We start from the raw sequence: 6,698 nt of genomic DNA, 5'->3' as shown, positions 1-6,698 counted from the left end.
AACTAAACACAGCTCCCTGCATTGGTTTGCACACCTGGTAAAATCTGTAAAAAGCTTTGAAATGAATTCATCTTTTTGCAATTTAATCATCTCAGGTTGAAAAATGCTGGAAAAGTGCAACCTTACATTTTAATAGTTTAATAGCATCCGTTACCAATGACCTAAAATAAATGTAAATAAATTCTATCATATTTTTAAGTATGGTAGTTGTTTTAAGTTGGTTAGAGAGTGAGGAATGCCTATCTTCTTTCAATCTGATGTGATATGGATTCCTATTTCTCTGAGCCCTTTTTGAAAATGAGGAAAAACATCCGAATGTGTCATTGAATTATTCAGGTACAGCAGAAGATGGCCAGTGTCAGACCTTATAATGTTGTTATTCTTAGATCGAATATTGCGCTTGACCTCCATCCAGAGGCCATGGATGGTCCTATTTTCATTCCCTTTCTGTAAATAAAGTGTTTTTTTTTGTTGTTTGTTTGTTTTTCCATTTTATTTAATTAACGTCATTAATGTCAAGAACTGCTGCACAGCTAAATAATAAACATATTTGTTTAGGAAAGTACAGACAGAGTTTTCTGCATAAGCTTGCTGTCTGCAGCCTGACTGCAGAGGGTTCATTGTCTTGGAAACTCCAAACATTATGCTGTGTTTTGCGCCAAATATTAGATGCAGGAGAAGATTGGACTGTTACCGTCATAAAATTTAAAGAGATAACCTGCCACCTTCCAGAGGAGCAAAGCAGCCAACAAAACAATAATAGCAATAATAATAGCAATATCTTAATATAATTTAGCTCATAAAATAAATAACTGCTGACTTGTCATGCAAAAAAGCCCATCAAAATACACTGTTTGGATGCAATATTGACGTTACAGCTTTTGATCATTTTGCCAACTATATGGAATAAAACAAGCTAACAGACGCTGTTATATTTTGCGGTTCACTTCCCACCAATCACTGTCTTCTCTTGGCATTTGTTAATTGTAAAATCTGTACAGCAAAAGTTTCTGAAAAAATATTTCAGCAGTGTATCTGACAGCTTATTTTCAGTTATGCAAAACAAAGTGTCTCAGTAAAATCTATTTGCACTCCATTATTTTTCAGATGACAGGAAGTGAATACATGACTTCACTAAAACAAGTACATTTACAATCAAAGTAATAAATATATGTTCTGAAAAACTTGGACTCTGACTGGAAAATATTTACTTTCCCATCATGCATGTAAGGAGGAAGAAAAGGGAGATAAAACACACACCTAGAGCTTACTGCAGTAGGAGGTGCATACATCAACTGCAAAAACTCTGAGGGGTGTTGTACATATTTATACAAATTGTATATATTTGTTATGCTATATATTTGAAAAACAAAAGTTAATGTATTTCATGTTTGTATGGTTTGAAACATTAAGGGAAAGAGCCCAGTTACCCCACCCATATAACAGCATTTCTGTCTAATTCCCTTCATAAAACAATTATTATTTTATTATTACATGCTTTTTCATGTACACATTGTATTAGCCAAAAGGGTTCTGCTGTAGAAACAATAATATAGATGTAGTTTTGTGTCGTTTGTCTGCAATCGCTTCTTCTAAGACGCTAACTTCTTCAAAGTAGATTTGCCTAATGTGATTTTTCTTTCTCTGTCACCATAAATAAAAAAAAGATTCCTCTGTAAATTATTCAGTGATATTTGGTTAAAATGGAATTCCTCCTAGTCTTGATCCTTGCACGCTGCCTTTCGTCAAGCTTGTTTAAGGAACAACAGAATCTCCAGCAGCACTCATGTTTGATTTCAGCTTTGATGGTGCAACAGTGCAGCAGGATTTCAAATAAATAGACTCCAGCGCTGAACCGCATTGTGAATGTTGGCTGACTGTATCAAAGCCTTAAGTGTGAATTTTTTATACGATCATTACAATATATACAGTGGTGCTATAAATGGTATTTTTTACTTTAAAAAAATATCCAATCACTCTCTTTTGTGGAAATCTTAGTTTTTATAAGAATTATAAAAATGTTAAAAATGGGAAGATCCTTGTAGAACCTATGAAATTTACTTCCATCAGGTGTTAGACAGTAGGAAGAAATATGAGGGGGGCATTAAAAAGGCAGGTGCATTCAACACATGCTACAGCTGAGGCACTAATAGTGAAGAGGCACTATTGGTGAAAACAAGAGTAATCTGAACAAAGGAGTTAAACTGATACGAATCAGATAAGCTTTTCAAAACAGCAGGGAAGAATTCATTTGGTGAAATCATTATAAATTACATACAGTAAGGTCCTGAGTTAACTTTCAGAAGATCTGTGAGTAATCCATCAGATGCTGAAAGGACTCTAATTAAGGAAAACAAGTATTGATTTTTCAATCTTTTACAAATCTTTTTCACTCAGCTAAATCTTGCAGCTGAATGTTCCCACATAGCTTCAGTATTCATTTATTCTGCACAGAATGTCTGCCCAGAATAGATAGAATGTGATTTGTTATAGTCCAAAAAGGCAAATTGTAAAGGGACAGCAAAAGCAAAAACATGAAACAGCTAAATAAAAAATGCATGCTTTTAATGGTAGTGCTTTGCTTTGTTTAGTTTTTTTACACAGTTTGGCTGAATTGCTAAAAAGCATTAGGGCAGTGTGCACGCTTTGGATTTTGTTTTCACAGGGAAAAAATAAACAAAAAAAAGGTCTTTGAAAATAAAAACATGCTTTGAAATGTGTATATTTAAACAAGCGGTTTCCTGCCCTCTAAAAAATAATAATTGAACTTTATTGATCTCACAATGGAGAAATTTACCTCTGCATTTAACCCATCCCCTTGGGGAGCAGTGGGCTGCCATAGTGCGGCCCATGGGGAGCAGTGTGGGGTTAAGGGTCTTTCTCAGAGACCCAATGTGCAGGCTGTGGGGATCGAACCCGATACCTGCAACCTTCTCAGAGCACAAGTGGACTGCTGTAACTACTAGGCCAACACTCCCCCAATAATAAATAATATTCTAACACATTTTTGAGAATTGAATTCTATACATGTAGTAAATAGAGCTACTTTTGAGATATGGCTTATGTAGTTTGAAGAAAGAAGTCTAAGCAATTAATTGAATGGGCAAACACTGGGCTTTTTGTCATGCTTGTCAAACCTTTGATGCAAAACTTTGGTAAAAAGTTTTTCTTATGTGAGGTATGCTTGGTGCCTTTTAGCATTTATAGTTAACCATTTTAATACACAACTTTTTTAGCCTTTATTTTCCCCATGTTCTTGCATTAGTAGTTTACAGTATATGTGTCTAATTGTTGGGAAAAGTCAGATTACTATGAAATAAAAATGTAAAACCTTAGTAACATTGGTTAGAGCATAGAACCTCCATGGCTACAGTATATCACCAACAGTTTCTCCATATTCAGACGTCATGTTTATATTTATGGATATGGCAGATGCTTTTATCCATAGTGAGGACATAACAATGAAGTTATAACAATATAGTCAATAAAAAAACTAAATGACATGACAGTGCAAAGCTAAGTACATAAAGAGAGGGCAGTAGAGGCCGTACCTTTTGATTCCTATGAAATAATTGTTCAATTTTATTGAGAACAAGAATCTTAAGCATGTAGCGTGTATTTGTATTCACTTTACTCTGACACCGCTAAATTAAATCTGGGGTATCCAACAGACTTCAGAGGTCAATAAGAAAAAAGTTACTTTTGTATTTCATGTCATTCTAAACACACTTAAGTAGAAGTCTAAGAGTTTTGCTAACTCAAAAGAACAGATAAGGTTATAAAAGCCAAAGAACGGTCAGATATAGTTGTGGAGATGCAAGATCTAATGCAAGGGTCTGTTCAAAAAGTCAGCTTCAACGATAAATACAAGGTCATCCACTTAAGCTACGAGCTGCAAGGTTAGGAAATAATCATAGAAACAGATAAGAGGCCTCAGGAAGCTCTGGAGGGACTACAGTGAAGCACAGCTAAGGAGGGAAAATCTGTTATTGTGATGGCAATAAGTTGTGACCTCCACAAATATGCTCTTTCCTGTAGTTTAAAACGATCAGAAGTAATTTGTTATAAGGTAGTTATGAAAAACCAAAGATAAAACTAACAATAGGCACAAAATGTGCTTAAAACTCTTTGAGTCTCTCTGACTCTTCCTATCCCGGAAGAATGGGGCCATCACAGTCCTTCATAAGACAGTCCCCTTAAAGGAAACACCTGTCTTGACCGCGCCACGCCTGCCCAATAAATGAATCCACTTTCCCTGATCAGTGAGTAGGGATGTGAGGCAAAGCACAATTGTTTCAGCTCAAAGTTGAGACAAAGTGGCTCACTTAGCATCTAATTTGCACTGTGACAGCAATTGTTCATTGTTAGTTAATGTCTAAGTCAAGTAAAGTCTAAGTCTTTTTTTGTTTTTTTGTTTTTTTACCATGGGGGCTCAAACTTTTTCCAGGCCTTCTAAAGAGGACCCAAATCTGCAAAAGTGGTGTGACACAGCAAGGTCAGAAAATGAGCGGTACCCAGAAGGGTTGGAAGAAAACAACTAAAATGTCATAAAAAATAAAACTATGTGGTGCAAAATAAAATTTATCATGATATATATGCCTATAGTTGACTTTGAAATATTTAATATGATATTTGTATGATATAGCAACTTTTAAATTCTGTCCCACAAGCATAATTATTAGTATTTAGACAGATGCCAAATGACAATGATTGTTGTGGCAGATTATCTGTGACAGAAATCCAAAATGGCACATCGCTCTAAACCTACTGAGTCATTGGGCCTTTTTCTTTCTGTATTACTTTCTTTCTTTGTTACTTTCTTTCTTTGTTTTCTTTCTTTCTCTCTTTTTTTCTTTCTTTCTTTCTTTCTTTCTCTCTTTCTTTCTTTCTTTCTTTCTTTCAATTGCAAAGAAAACATGACTGATTAGACAGACAGACGGATGGACGGACAGAGAGATAGATTTAGCTCTGTTGTTAAATAAGAGAGCAATAGAAAACTGCCACCTGTGTAAAGAAGAAGCATATTCCTTATAAAGAAGCCTTATTTTTTAATGTTGTTTTCTTGTTATATTTTGTGTGCTGTCAGTTTGTGGTAAATATGTTTCAGAGCACTGAAAAAAGAGGCTACTAAGGCTGTTTGAAAGGGAGCATCTGTGAACGGTTATCTTAAGGAGGTAAATAATAGACCCATTAGGCACAGCGTTTCCGTGCTCTATTCTCTTCTTAAAGACACTGATGAAGGTCAAGCATAAATGGCTGTTGCTCCCTGTTTAAGCCATAGAGTCGGAGCTTAGTTACAACTCTGGGACTGGCTCACATAAAAGAGTCTGCCAACAATGCTGCTGGCCTAGATAGGCAAAGCAAACACAATAGTGTGGCTGTGCTAATTTAGAGCAGATCAGCTTTAGGCTATTGCAAATTTAAAAAAGGCTATGAATAAGCCAAATTAAGTATTCAAATGCTCCAAATCCAATGTAGTTGTCATGGTAATACTGTATTTCAATGGTGCATTTAAATATGTATATATTATTTTATCTATTTTCACCTTGCTTTGGCTGCCTTGCATCTAGTGGCAGTTTTTTATGTTGTCCATAATGAAGTCTTCTACCTCCTTTAGAATATGTTCAGTAAAACATACTGTGCAAGGTATTTAGGGAAAAGATTGTTCTTCACCTAGATTTTACATTTTTTCTCATTTGAAAAAAGACAATATTTGTCAGGATACATATATTTCCCTTAAGTTTATTCAAAAACAAAAATGACATTGATTTGACTTTTTCATCAAAGTAAATGTATAATCATAGTAATGTTTGCTTGCATCATAGGAAATCTAGAAATGGTCAAAGTCATTCCACTTCATAAAATATTTATCCATCAAATATTGTGGAATTCTACAAAAAAATAAGAAAAAAAAGCACAAAAAACCAACATAATAAAATAAAAAAATCTGTTGCATTCTCTTGCAACACTACACAGCTACAGTAACTGCATTGCACCATTTGACTGAAGTTTGTTTTGGGGTTTGACTTCAAAAAGTTTTAATACCATTTGTTTCCATTCTTATAGATTCCCAGTGGGTAAACACACATAAGTGGGATACCAATTTTTTTCTCTTGATTTTAAATTGATTTTCTTTTTCCAGTCAAGACAAAACTCTTAAGCTATCTAAGCTCTGCAAGGATGTCAAATCTTCACACTTGGTGTCCCGGTTACATCCCTTTTGAACACAAGCACCTTCAAGTGAAATTAATCAATCTCTTTATCACATGAGCAGTGTCATTACCCAACCACAGAGTGAGAAATGAAAGTGCTAATCGCACAGCAAGCGGGGCCTCTGTGTGGGAAGGCCAAGTTTTCCCCACTCAGGCAGCATTGCAAATGCATGTACAATTGAGCTTTTTAAGGCGAGGAGAGACAGAATTGAGAACTTACTTCAAAATTCTTTGTAAAGAAAATTGGAATATGACAGCATCTTTGAATACAGTTCTCCAAAAAAAATTTTTTTGCATATGAACAGAAAGCTTGATCTATTACTGTACATACAAGTTTCGAACCATCCTTTTACACTTGGTTTTTGTGCATTGTATTCTTCCGGTGTTTTATCTTTGGAAAAGGAAATAAAAGAAAACAGCTATATTATTTCCATTAATGTATTGCAAATATGTAAAATAAGAGCTGTGAATCTATAGTGTACATAT

Source organism: Cyprinodon variegatus, unplaced genomic scaffold, assembly GCF_000732505.1.
Source record: "Cyprinodon variegatus isolate N-32 unplaced genomic scaffold, C_variegatus-1.0 Scaffold1696, whole genome shotgun sequence".
NCBI lineage: Eukaryota > Metazoa > Chordata > Actinopteri > Cyprinodontiformes > Cyprinodontidae > Cyprinodon > Cyprinodon variegatus.
Note: the sequence above shows the minus strand (reverse complement) of the source record.